The sequence below is a fragment of the Rutidosis leptorrhynchoides genome, chromosome 9 (assembly GCF_046630445.1).
Source record: "Rutidosis leptorrhynchoides isolate AG116_Rl617_1_P2 chromosome 9, CSIRO_AGI_Rlap_v1, whole genome shotgun sequence".
In the NCBI taxonomy this organism is placed as follows: Eukaryota; Viridiplantae; Streptophyta; class Magnoliopsida; order Asterales; family Asteraceae; genus Rutidosis; species Rutidosis leptorrhynchoides.
In genome coordinates, this window is record NC_092341.1 from 204,399,742 (window position 1) to 204,414,525 (window position 14,784).

At 32.1% G+C, this 14,784-nt stretch overlaps 1 protein-coding gene across 2 annotated transcripts in view; it reads right to left on the reverse strand.

Moving 5' to 3' along the window:
* Nucleotides 1-7,874: 7,874 nt before the first annotated feature.
* LOC139866804 (uncharacterized) overlaps nucleotides 7,875-14,784 on the reverse strand; it is a 33,805-nt gene continuing 26,895 nt past the window's right edge. For both annotated transcript variants that reach the window (XM_071855091.1, XM_071855092.1), the window contains exon 14: nucleotides 7,875-8,361. The gene's annotated coding sequence lies outside the window, so the exon portion shown is untranslated. The remainder of the gene's footprint in view (nucleotides 8,362-14,784) is intronic.

Genomic DNA, 14,784 nt, shown 5'->3' on the forward strand with positions numbered 1-14,784 from the left:
ATGCAACGCCTTTTGAAATATGTCATGAATGACTCCAAGTAATATCTCTAAAATGAGCAAATGCACAGCGGAAGATTTCTTTCATACCTGAGAATAAACATGCTTTAAAGTGTCAACCAAAAGGTTGGTGAGTTCATTAGTTTATCGTAATCAATCATTTCCATAATTTTAATAGACCACAAGATTTCATATTTTCATTTCCCATAAACATCATGCATGCATATAGCCATCTACGTAAAAATCATTCTTATGGATTGAACACCTGGTAACCGACATTAACCATAATGCATAGAATATCCCCACAGACATCGACATCTGTATAATAATAATCTCGAAGTACTAAAGCCATCCATAGACATGAATGGGGGTTGTTAGGCCCAATAGATCTATCTTTAGGATTCTCGTCAATTAGGGGCCATTTCCCTAATTCTTAGGTTACCAGACTTGAAGGGCGATATTCGATTTCGATAATCCAACCATATAATGTAGTTTTCGATTACTTGTGTCTATTTCGTCAAACATTTATAAAAGCGCATGTATTCTCAGTCCCAAAAATATATATTGCAAAAGCATTTAAAAAGGGAGTAATGAAACTCACGATACTGTATTTTGTAGTAAAAATACATATGACGACATTGAACAAATGTAGGGTTGGCCTCGGATTCACGAACCTATATCAATTATATATATTAAAACATATAATCGTAATCGAAGAAATTTATATATATAACTTAAATTATATGTTATATATATTTAATTTGAATATATATATAAAATGATTAGTATTTATGTAGTTATATATATATATATATATATATATATATATATATATATATATATATATATATATATATATAAATATTAATATAACTACATAAATACTAATAATTTTATATATATATTCAAATAAAATATATATAACATATAATTTAAGTTTTATATATATATATATATATATATATATATATATATATATATATATATATATATGACTATTATTATTTTAAAAATACAAAATTTGTTATATGAAATTTTATATAAATAATGTTAACAGGTATAATATAAAATTTTATGTAATATTATAAATATATTTTTATAAATATCATTTGCTTGATAAAATGGTAATTTTTATAAAAATTGATACTTTTAATAACAATGATATTAATAATACTAGTTAGATAATAATATTAATAAAAATCATAATAATAATAATTATACTTATAATAATAATAATAATAATAATAATAATAATAATAATAATAATAATAATGATAATGATATAAATTATATTAACAATAATAATCATATTAATTCTAATAATAATATTAATGATAGTTTTTAATAATAATGTTATTTTTAATAAAAAAAATTATAGTTTTAATAGTAAAATTGATAATTTTAACAATAATGATATTAATAATAATAAAAATAAGATTTATACCGTCTCGATTATCATCATCGACTCGAGATCATAAATATCATCACCCGAATTAATATCAACATGACATCACAATCATCATTATCATACCATTGATCTCGTATCATCATATTTTTCCCATCACTATATCAAATATTTCATTATGATCATCACCTAAACATCATCCTTTATATCCTAACCATTAATCATCATCTTAATATCTATTAACATCATGACCCTTCGTTCATCATCATCCCTATACGATCATTATCATAAGTATCATTATCAAAATCATCTAATCATTTTCAATATCATGACCCTACGGTATTATCATAATCACATACCATCTTTGTTTAACACAACTCGCCATCACCATCTATCATAACATCATTATTATCATAATCATAAACATAATCATCATTTATCTCGCTGTAGCAGAAGTCACAAGGTGGGCCTTGGGCTAACAACACAAACGGCCCAATGAATAAAACAATTCTCGGCCCAACACTTAAAACATGCAACGGCCCTATAACCAAAACAAAGCTTACGGCCCACAGTAATTTCCTAAGTCCAACAGAAAAATTCATGGCCCGATAACCTAACCATGTTACGGTCCATGGCACTATGTTGATCCTCGAACAGAAACAGATATGAATGAATCAATTTGTAGCCATCTCTTTACAGCTCATCTTCCATTATCAAAATTCATAATTATAAAGGACAGCTTACCGACACTCTGATTAGTAATACTTCGTATGAAAAAAAAAATAATCAAATATGATTATAAGTATCTTCTTTTTCCTTGCTTCATCATCATCATTCTTTTATTAATTTTCTTCGGTTGCAGCTGGGTTAACGAAACAGAAATACGAGTTGCAGGTAGTTGACCACGATGGCGTTTGTCTGTCCAATTAAAACAGAAACATGCAGCTTGTGCTTCTGTTCGTTCAGAAAACAAAAATAGAAGAAAAGGAAATAAAAGTGAACGTATGCAGCAGGTAATAGTGAACGATGGTGGTGGTTAGTTGAGTCTCCTTACTCGTACAGTTTAGATACATATACATATAGGTATGCTTATAAAGATCAAGAGGGGTTTTGGGTTTGTTTTCACAGCGGACAACTGCAGCATTTGTAGCTATATAGAAGTGAGTTGTACGTAGTCGAGCCAAAATAGGAAGAAAAAGATAGCAGTAGCACTAGTTCGAGACATAAAAGATTGTAGTGATGGTTATCGAAACAAAGATAGGTAGATGGTTTCATGGTGGTGGGCTTCGTTTGGGTTGGTATTTTGGTGTAATGGTGATGATATAAAACCGAAACAGGAGAGAGATATTGAGATGGTAGCCGAGGTTTGTAGGGTGGTGTATTGTGGTTCTCGTTTATAAAGGTGAAGGGTGGAGATGGCCGGTTGTATGGGCTAGTATGGCGGTGGTATTGGTTTAGTGATCTTAGAACAAAGGTGTTAGTAAACGTGATGGGTTTAGTTCTTGGTTTGTTAAACGAAAACATACAGGAAAAAAAATGGAAAGATGTGTGTTTATGCATATGTATATGTTTACAATATAGATAGGTAAAGATAGATAGAAGTGGTGTGTTGTGATGATGGAGGAGATGGCTTACCGGGAAGAAATAAGAAGGAAATGTATCTCTCTATATCTAGTATTAGTATGCATGTATATATAAGAGATTAGATAGATTGGTAGGAAAGATGGAGTTCAGTGAAGACAACAAATTAGCACAGTAAAAACCAAAGGAATCTTAAATTTCAATTAGGCATAGTATAAATTATTATAATATTATTTAGAATTAAAACGTGTGAATTAGATAATAATTCTACCGACAGTTTTTATGGACCGGATTTCGTACTTCGTTGATAAATCAGTGGCGGATAAAAAAAGTACTCAGATAAATTCTAAATTTTTATATTAATTATTTATTTATTTTAGTCATTATGGAATAAAATTGGTCATTAGTTACTTAAATTTTAGTAAATAGAAATTAACTCTCCGCGCTCGATCATGTGTAAAATATAAAAAGTGTTAAAATTTAATAATTAGATCTTAAATACATTTCTAATAAGTTATAATTTATATCACTCATTTTCGGATCACCGTTTATTTTCAAAATTATATAAGTTTGAATTTGACTTGCTTAATATCAATTGAAACATCAAACGAGTATTACAATCATTTAATATTTATTTTTAATATACTTTTATTTATATGTAGATATGTTTTTAAATAATTATTATAATATCATAATTCATAACAACAACATTTAATATTTCAAATTATACTTCCAATTATTATTTATATATATACACACATAACTATTTACAAATAGTGGTTCGTGAATCGTCGGAGATGGTCGAAGTCAAATGAATGTACGAAAATAGTTCAAAATTTTTGAGACGTAACATAACGGACTTTTCTTATCGTGTCAAAAATATTAAATCGTATCGAGAGTTTGATTTAAAATTAGACGAAATTTTCCGGGTCGTCACAACTACGGTGAGCTTTTTTTTTTTTTTTTTTTTAATGAAAAGCGCTCTTTTTTCTTTATAGCTTATTAAAATGATTTGCATTTTAACACTTTACATTAATGATAATGAGAAGGTATTATTATACATATTAAACTAGTTTTTGAGTCCATGCGATGCACGGCTACTCAAAATCTGTTTGAAGATTAGTTACATAAAAACATAATTTTTTTTTCTAGCGATCTTGGTTCACAATAATGACATATAAATGAATAACGGCACAATAATGAATATGTATCGTAAGTGGTCTACTAATTCACAAGTGGTAAGTAATCTATATGGCTTCCTATAGAGTAAGGGGTTGTTTACTTTTTTTCTTAAACAAATTATATTTTACTCGTGAGTTGTTATAAGTATAGATGCGTTCTACTATAATTAAGCATATTTTTAATTATTGGTTAGTTACAACGATTTCTTAGAATTACCCGGACCAATTGCTCTCATTTTTTTATTAATTTATTTATTCTCTAATATTGTTATTAATCATTTATTTAATGAATTTTAATCACAATCATTGAGAATTTGACAAGTGTAAATTTCACTTGTCATTAACCCCTTAAAAAATGGTTTTGTTGACAAGTAAGTTAAACAAATCTCTTTATATATATATATATATATATATATATATATATATATATATATATATATATATATATATATATATATATTGCTTTTTAACTTTTTTTTCTTTCTTTTTTTAACTTTAATTTTTTTTTTTTTTTTTGGTAAAAAAACAATAACTTTATATAAATCTTAATCTCCGATAGTTAAGTTATAGTTATCTTATATAACTTATATACTCCGATAGTTAAGTTATAGTTATCTTAGAAGTAGCACTAACTTATCTAATTGTAATCTTCAACTGTTTGTTATATTATTGTTCCTGATTATCAAATGCAACTATTATTACTTTTTAATTGAAGGTTACTGTTCTTGCTGTTGGTGATGAAAGATCTAAAAAGATGCATAAGGCTCCATTTACCAAATTCTCCGTAAATTTAAGTTCTATTTTGTGCTTATTATGTAAAGTGTTCATACGATTTTTTTTGAAGTCACAATCTGTTTTGATGCTACTGTTAACACTTTGTATATTTCAGTATTGAAGCATCAAGCATTAGATATCCTTTTTTTTTACATCAGTTTGGGATCACTCAGGGGAAACTTAACCACCACACGTTCATCTCTTGTAAAAACCACTCCTCTCCGCTGCCCCCGCACTAAGCGAAAGGCGACCAGGATGGATACTTCAGGTCAGGAATAACATTGAGTGCAATGTTGCAGCTCAACGGAATCGAACTCCTGACCTCTCGCTAAAAGAGTCAAACCACTACTACAGTTGAGTTAAATAATACATTTAAATAATGCAATAACATTTGAAATTTGATTAATTTGATAGCATAAAGAGTATATATGTTTGGTGACAAACTAGTTTTCTAACCCTCGCTTCGCGCCTGGGATTCGGTTTTCAATGTATTTTATTGCGTTTAGTTTGTAAAATTATTTCGTAGCTAACGATGATGTCGTTGAAGCGCAACTCGAGTCGAACTAAAAGGTATAACCCGTGAAAGATTTAAATGTTATTTTAAATTAACAATATATGTGCATCTCCGCGTTTCGCTATGGAATTGTCGACTTTTAAAAATTTAACGCAAAATCAACGTGTATGAAAAGTACCCCAAATATTTAGCCTTTTTTAAAAAGAATCCGTTTTGCGTATAGTTAGTGACATTGTTTTCGTAAAATTATTTCAAGTTTAACGATGATGCCGGAAAAATTTAACTCGTTGCGAGCGAGAAGATATGACCTGTTGAATATTTGGGTGGAGTTTATTTAAGATTTTTTATGAAAATGTTGATTTAACAATTTACCCCCCTGTTTGGGGGGACCGGTTTTAATGTTTGAACAAAGTATGAGGGGTTTTTTGACAAAGTGGAAGTTAGTAAAAAAAAATTTGAAATGACGAAAATACCCCTGATACCATTCATCATTTTTGTCTAATAGTTAATATGGTATTTTTGTCTTATAGTTAATATGGTAATAAAACTATGACGAAGTTAAGTAGTGCATTTTAAAATAATGAAAATGAACAATATATGAAGATAATTAAATTCATATGAGTGGCCGTATCCCTCCTTGATAAATAAATTAAAGATGCATAAAATCATAATCATTTACGTGAATGATGACATTATATAGATACACGAAACCCATGAATTTATGAGTCTTTTTTATAACGGCAATTTATACATGGCAGAAAAAGCAAATGGTTCGGGTCACCAATTTGTTTCGGGTTTTTATAATATGGTTTTTTCCATCCAAACTATTTTTGCGACACATGTTGCCTAATTCACCCATCCTCTATCCTTATATGCTACGTGGGTCTTTTAAATTGAGCCTCCTGAAGATCCAGTAAAATCGTAACAGACATTTGTATTCCCAGTTATCAATTCTTTATTATCTTGACATTAATATTCATATACTCCGTAGGATTACGTAATCCTAATTCTCCATCTCAACTATCAAACACATCAGGAGGCTCCTTTTTCGTGCTTCTAATTTAGTTTTTTCTTCGTTTTGTGAGATAGCACCGCTGCGTTTCTGTATATGCAACATTGAATAGCAAATTTGTTGTTCCTTTTACTTTACTTACTATATTTCTATGTAGCTTCCACTTTATTTGAATGCATATCTTTCTAATGTCTTCATCTACTGATTTTCATGAAATATAAGGTTCACTGTTTCTGGTAATATATTTAATTAAAGTAGTTTTTGGCTTTTATGTGTTCTATCACCAATAAATTCATTGTCGTATTTTTGTAGCATATATAATAGCTAATGAAAAGAGGGGGTTGTAATCGTAGTAATTAACATCAGCTATTGCTTTGCAACCCCGCCAATTGACACCATCTGTTTGACGACACCACCTGCTAGGTTCAGTTTCGTTCATATTTCACTCTCAAGTATCCATGCTTTCGTCACCAAACACATACGTAACACAATTACATGCATTTTTATTTAATTGTATTTAGATGATTTAATTTCTTCTTAGTTTGCTTATTACTTTACTGTTTCTTTTTTACTTCCAACTTCTATAGTAATCATTTGTTCCTTGAGAATTCAATTATTCAAGACGTACACCAACTGTTTGAGATGTGCATGGTCTTGGAATGCATATGCGTCAGTTATTATTCTCTCTGATTCTCTACAGATACAGATACAGGCACTGATTCAACACTTCAAAAGAATAACGTTGAAATTTACATCGACTCTAATTTAATTATTTGTTTAATTACGTGCTTAATTGATAAAACTCTTTAATTAGCAAAAGAATTGTATTCACCACCCCCTCCCCCTTTACAACACTTCCTGTTGTTATTTATCGGGACCAACACTCACCTATCGATATATTAAATCTCTCTTTACTACACTTTGAGTGAGGCCTAGTCTTAAAAAGAAAACCTCCTTAACGTTAATAAAATATGTTATAATCGTGTCAACAATGTCAAATGTGGCGCATCCTACCAGACTCGAACAATTTGTGACCCAAACAGGTGGTGGCACACTTCTAAGGAATACAGCGTATTCATTCGACTTACAACTATGGCACCTTTGACTTCATACGACACATTCAACCCATGTCCATACCTTTCTGATCAAATGGTATGCAGTGAGTTCCCCCTGTTTGACAAATTTTGACTTCTATTGACCCATTTAACACTTTAACTCGAAATACCAACCTATAAACATCACTTTTAAAAATCCAAAACCTTAAAATTTCTGGTGATATAGACATTAGCATGCTTTTCCTCTTACTGACCATTAAAACATAATGACTATTTCTTGGAGTTGGGTTTTTTTTCGCAGCCAATTATGAAAGTGTTTCTAACATAAGTAAAACGAAGAATATATAGTCCACTATTCAAAATATTGTGAGTTTAACACATGTTATCTCACTTCTCAAAATTTGATACATATGTGATGATACATTTGTAGACAATTTTTTGTGCGCAAGAAAACAATAAATTAGAGCACAATATGATATCTCAACCTACTTAGTTTGGCTAGGAGCATCATCAGTTGAGTCCTTTGTTTTAAATACACCTTTGTTCTACTCATATAAGTCACAAGTCAATAAGTAGTACATATTGATCTGTACAACAACGTCGTGACAGCACAGCTAAGTTCGGGGCAACGCGTGAGTGCAACAGAATCCAAAATCCCAATCATGTTTGTTCAGCAATGCAGTATTAAGTCACATTAGCATCAGAAAATGTTTATGACACATCATTTACCTGAGTTGTCCACTCACTCATCATATCAAGAGCCAAATTAGACAGTCGCCCCTTACCGTAGGGCGCAGAAGCCGAGTATCTTAAAGTAATTTGATATAGCATTTTTGGAATGAAGTTGGTGTTGGTGCATAAATCCCGAGTTCTATTACGTTTATTGTTCTATTTGTTATGTACTTGATATTTCAGTCATATATGTACGTGGACACTTATACTTTGTGTTTATGATGCTTAGTATAATGTCGTGAATAGGTCAAGCAGTCGGTTGGCTGCTCAAGACCATCGACCGATGGTAGGGACCATCGGTCGAGGGACTGTCACCATCGGCCGAAGGTCCCCGACCACCGCATGGTCGCTGTATTTAGTATAAATACGGGTTTCGTGATTTTGTGTTAGGTTACACACCATAAACCCTTAGGCCGTCGTATTACTTGCTGCTAATCGTCCCAAAACCCTTACCAACCGAATACACAGTCTTAGGCATCGATTCTATCAATTATTCATTGGTTAATTCGATCCCGTTAGTCTAATACGTATTCGACTCATTCTAATTAGTGTTTCCGCCATTAATCTAGATACAACGTATGATCTAAGGTCCAAACTACATCTACAAAGTGGTATCAGAGCCTTGTGTTGCTGATCCATACGTTTTTGAGTCGAATTTTTGATTTTTGTGATTAGGGTTTGTGTCAAAACGGGTTTCAATTAAAAGGTTGGAACTTTTACATTTAAATCCAGTGTTTTCGAGTGTTTTTGTGTTCAAAGGTGTTTTTGTGAAGTTTTCATCGGTTTTGTTTGAGTCCAGAACGTTAGAATCAATCAAAATTTGAGTTTTGGCCAAAAACCCTAGTTTTTTCTGCCCAGATACGTAAGAACTACCCTCGGCCGATCGTCATTGACCATCGACCGAGTGTCTTGACCTTCGACCGATAGTCACTCACACTCGACCGATCGTCTTAAGTTGAACCGGAGGACAGTTTGTGATAACCTTGAACCGTTTGTCTAGACCATCGACCGTTCGTCCTTAGACCATAGACCGATTGTCTCAGTCCTCCGACCGATCGTCTCAGTCCATCGGCCGATCCTCTTTTAATCCAGAATAATTTAATTAATCCATAATTAATCACTTAATCAGTTAATAATGTCTGATACAAACGAGAAATTAACAAACGAATACAGTGCACTTGTTATTGCACCCGGAATTCAAAGACTATTATTAAGCGAAAGTGAATCAGGATCTAACAATAAAGTTCCGAGGCTTGAAAAATTAAAAGACTTTTTAGAATGGAAAGTTAGGTTTGTGATTTACCTTAATGGACAAGATTCTCGACTTTGGGAGTGTATTGAGACTCCTTTTGTTTGGCCATCAGGGGCTGACGGTGAACCTAAAGAAACTCATGATTTTGATCCCGCAGAACGCGAAGGGTATAATCTTGAGTGTCGGTGTTATGCTCAGTTAACGCAAGCCTTGTCTAAGGAAATCTTCGGTCAGTTTAAGAACCGTTATAAGACGTGCTATACTCTTTGGCAGGCTATTGTGTCCGCAACTGAGGGTACTGCTACTTATAAAGCAACTAAAGGTAAAGTGTTGAAGGATGAGTGGAAGGTGTTTGCAGCCCTTCCAACAGAAACTTTGAGCCAGACTTTAGAAAGGTACAGGTTATTGGTTGCCGAGATGACGGATTATGGGATTGAGGTAAAAGATGATAAGGCAATAAAAGTGTTGGCACTTGGTCTTCCTGAGAAGTGGGATTATGAAGTAGAGAAGATCCAAAACCTATATGTTGCTTCTGGACGTCCTTTGACATTGACTGCATTTACTTCAAAGTTAATGGAGAAGGATATTCAGGTTGAGGCCAAAAGGAAAAGGCTTGGTACTGTAGCAGCCAATGTCACATCTAGTGCTTCTTCTTCTGGTCATGCTCCATTGCAGACAGCGTACATCACAGCAAATGCAAATCAGATATCTGCACCAAAGTCACAATCTGGTTACTTTAATGCCAAAATACAGAACTCTACAATTAAGATGATTGAGGACGTTCCGACTCAGCAGACTCAGATTCCACCTCAGACTCAGACTCAGAGTCCTATGTTTCAAACTGACAATATCAGGAAAAGATCTATTGAGTCCATTCAGGAGGACATGGCTTTAGCTGCTATCGTTGTTAACTCTTACAACGATATGATTAGTGGACAGGTTCTTAACAATCATCTCGAGAATGAAGATTATGATCAGATCGATGAAGATGAGCTAGAGAGGATGGACATTCTGTACTGTATGGGTAGCATTGTTAGGCGTGCAAGGAAGTATTTAAAGAGAACTGGTCAACGATCTTTGAGTTTAAACAGGGATTCTAAGTTTGGTTTTGACATGGCGAAGGTTAGATGTTACAACTGTGATGAACTTGGTCACTTCAAGAAGACTTGTACTAGACCACCAAAGGCTGGTTATCATGATCCTTTTCTTAGTACAACCATCTCAGTGACTCCCCAACACGTCATTGTTGAGAAGGAATCATCTGGTTCTGCTCAACCTAAAGCCTTAACTGGTTCCACAATATATCCTGATGAAGTTTGTGACTGGTCTATTCCAGTTGATGCTCAGAAAGCTAATGTTGTATTTGTGGGAAAGTGTAGTGACCCGAACTTTTCCATGTTTATATACATTAATTGAGATTGATGTTTACATGATTAAAAGTTTCCAACATGTTAAGCAATCAAACTTGTTAAGACTTGATTAATTGAAATAGGTTTCATATAGACAATTGACCACCCAAGTTGACCGGTGATTCACGAACGTTAAAACTTGTAAAAAAACTATATGATGACATATATATGGTTATATATATAGTTAACATGATATTATGATAAGTAAACATATCATTAATTATATTAACAATGAACTACATATGTAAAAATAAGACTACTAACTTAATGATTTTGAAACGAGACATATATGTAACGTTTATCGTTGTAACGACATTTAATGTATATATATCATATTAAGAGATATTCGTACATCATAATATCATGATAATATAATAATTTAAAATCTCTTTTGATATTATAAACATTGGGTTAACAACATTTAACAAGATCGTTAACCTAAAGGTTTCAAAACAACACTTACATGTAACGACTAACGATGACTTAACGACTCAGTTAAAATGTATATACATGTAGTGTTTTAATATGTATTTATACACTTTTGAAAGACTTCAATACACTTATCAAAATACTTTTACTTAACAAAAATGCTTACAATTACATTCTCGTTCAGTTTCATCAACAATTCTACTCGTATGCACCCGTATTCGTACTCGTACAATACACAGCTTTTAGATGTATGTACTATTGGTATATACACTCCAATGATCAGCTCTTAGCAGCCCATGTGAGTCACCTAACACATGTGGGAACCATCATTTGGCAACTAGCATGAAATATCTCATAAAATTACAAAAATATGAGTAATCATTCATGACTTATTTACATGAAAACAAAATTACATATCCTTTATATCTAATCCATACACCAACGACCAAAAACACCTACAAACACTTTCATTCTTCAATTTTCTTCATCTAATTGAACTCTCTCAAGTTCTATCTTCAAGTTCTAAGTGTTCTTCATAAATTCCAAAAGTTCTAGTTTCATAAAATCAAGAATACTTTCAAGTTTGCTAGCTCACTTCCAATCTTGTAAGGTGATCATCCAACCTCAAGAAATCTTTGTTTCTTACAGTAGGTTATCATTCTAATACAAGGTAATAATCATATTCAAACTTTGGTTCAATTTCTATAACTATAACAATCTTATTTCAAGTGATGATCTTACTTGAACTTGTTTTCGTGTCATGATTTTGCTTCAAGAACTTTGAGCCATCCAAGGATCCATTGAAGCTAGATCCATTTTTCTCTTTTCCAGTAGGTTCATCCAAGGAACTTAAGGTAGTAATGATGTTCATAACATCATTCGATTCATACATATAAAGCTATCTTATTCGAAGGTTTAAACTTGTAATCACTAGAACATAGTTTAGTTAATTCTAAACTTGTTCGCAAACAAAAGTTAATCCTTCTAACTTGACTTTTAAAATCAACTAAACACATGTTCTATATCTATATGATATGCTAACTTAATGATTTAAAACCTGGAAACACGAAAAACACCGTAAAACCGGATTTACGCCGTCGTAGTAACACCGCGGGCTGTTTTGGGTTAGTTAATTAAAAACTATGATAAACTTTGATTTAAAAGTTGTTATTCTGAGAAAATGATTTTTATTATGAACATGAAACTATATCCAAAAATTATGGTTAAACTCAAAGTGGAAGTATGTTTTCTAAAATGGTCATCTAGACGTCGTTCTTTCGACTGAAATGACTACCTTTACAAAAACGACTTGTAACTTATTTTTCCGACTAGAAACCTATACTTTTTTTGTTTAGATTCATAAAATAGAGTTCAATATGAAACCATAGCAATTTGATTCACTCAAAACGGATTTAAAATGAAGAAGTTATGGGTAAAACAAGATTGGATAATTTTTCTCATTTTAGCTACGTGAAAATTGGTAACAAATCTATTCCAACCATAACTTAATCAACTTGTATTATATATTATGTAATCTTGAGATACCATAGACACGTATACAATGTTTCGACCTATCATGTCGACACATCTATATATATTTCGGAACAACCATAGACACTCTATATGTGAATGTTGGAGTTAGCTATACAGGGTTGAGGTTGATTCCAAAATATATATAGTTTGAGTTGTGATCAATACTGAGATACGTATACACTGGGTCGTGGATTGATTCAAGATAATATTTATCGATTTATTTCTGTACATCTAACTGTGGACAACTAGTTGTAGGTTACTAACGAGGACAGCTGACTTAATAAACTTAAAACATCAAAATATATTAAAAGTGTTGTAAATATATTTTGAACATACTTTGATATATATGTATATATTGTTATAGGTTCGTGAATCAACCAGTGGCCAAGTCTTACTTCCCGACGAAGTAAAAATCTGTGAAAGTGAGTTATAGTCCCACTTTTAAAATCTAATATTTTTGGGATGAGAATACATGCAGGTTTTATAAATGATTTACAAAATAGACACAAGTACGTGAAACTACATTCTATGGTTGAATTATCAAAATCGAATATGCCCCTTGTTATTAAGTCTGGTAATCTAAGAATTAGGGAACAGACACCCTAATTGACGCGAATCCTAAAGATAGATCTATTGGGCTTAACAAACCCCATCCAAAGTACCGGATGCTTTAGTACTTCGAAATTTATATCATATCCGAAGGGTGTCCCGGAATGATGGGGATATTCTTATATATGCATCTTGTTAATGTCGGTTACCAGGTGTTCACCATATGAATGATTTTTATCTCTATGTATGGGATGTGTATTGAAATATGAAATCTTGTGGTCTATTATTATGATTTGATATATATAGGTTAAACCTATAACTCACCAACATTTTTGTTGACGTTTTAAGCATGTTTATTCTCAGGTGATTATTAAGAGCTTCCGCTGTTGCATACTTAAATAAGGACAAGATTTGGAGTCCATGCTTGTATGATATTGTGTAAAAACTGCATTCAAGAAACTTATTTTTTTGTAACATATTTGTATTGTAAACCATTATGTAATGGTCGTGTGTAAACAGGATATTTTAGATTATCATTATTTGATAATCTACGTAAAGCTTTTTAAACCTTTATTGATGAAATAAAGGTTATGGTTTGTTTAAAAATGAATGCAGTCTTTGAAAAATGTCTCATATAGAGGTCAAAACCTCGCAACGAAATCAATTAATATGGAACGTTTTTAATCAATAAAGACGGGACATTTCAGTTGGTATCCGAGCGTTGGTCTTAGAGAACCAGAAAATTTGCATTAGTGTGTCTTATCGAGTTTGTTAGGATGCATTAGTGAGTCTGGACTCCGACCGTGTTTTCTTTAAAAATGATTGCTTAACATTTTTGTTGGAAACTATATATTTTTAACATATGAATATTATGTGATATATTAATCTCTTAACGTGTTTGATATTATGTGATAGATGTCTACCTCTAGAACAAGTCCCATTGACTCACCTAATAATAATGAAGAGTCAAATGTAAATTGGAATGATTTGTGGACTGATTCACAAGTTCCCGAAGAGGAACCGGAAGAAGAGTCGGAACCGGAAGAAGAATCGGAACCGGAAGAAGAATCGGAACCGGATGAAGAAATAGAACCGGTGGGGGAAATAATAAAACGGTTAAGTAAAAGAAAATCCTCAACCAACCGACCAAAGTTAATTATGGTCAATGGTGTTTCCGCCAAGGAAGCAAAATATTGGGAGGATTACCAATTCTCCGATGAATCGGATTTCGACGAGAATTCCGATGATGTTATAGAAATTACCCCAACTGAATTTAAAAAGGCAAAAGAAAATAATAAGGGAAAGGGCATAAAAATAGAGAAATCTAATTCCAACCCCGATGAACTTTATATGTATCGTCA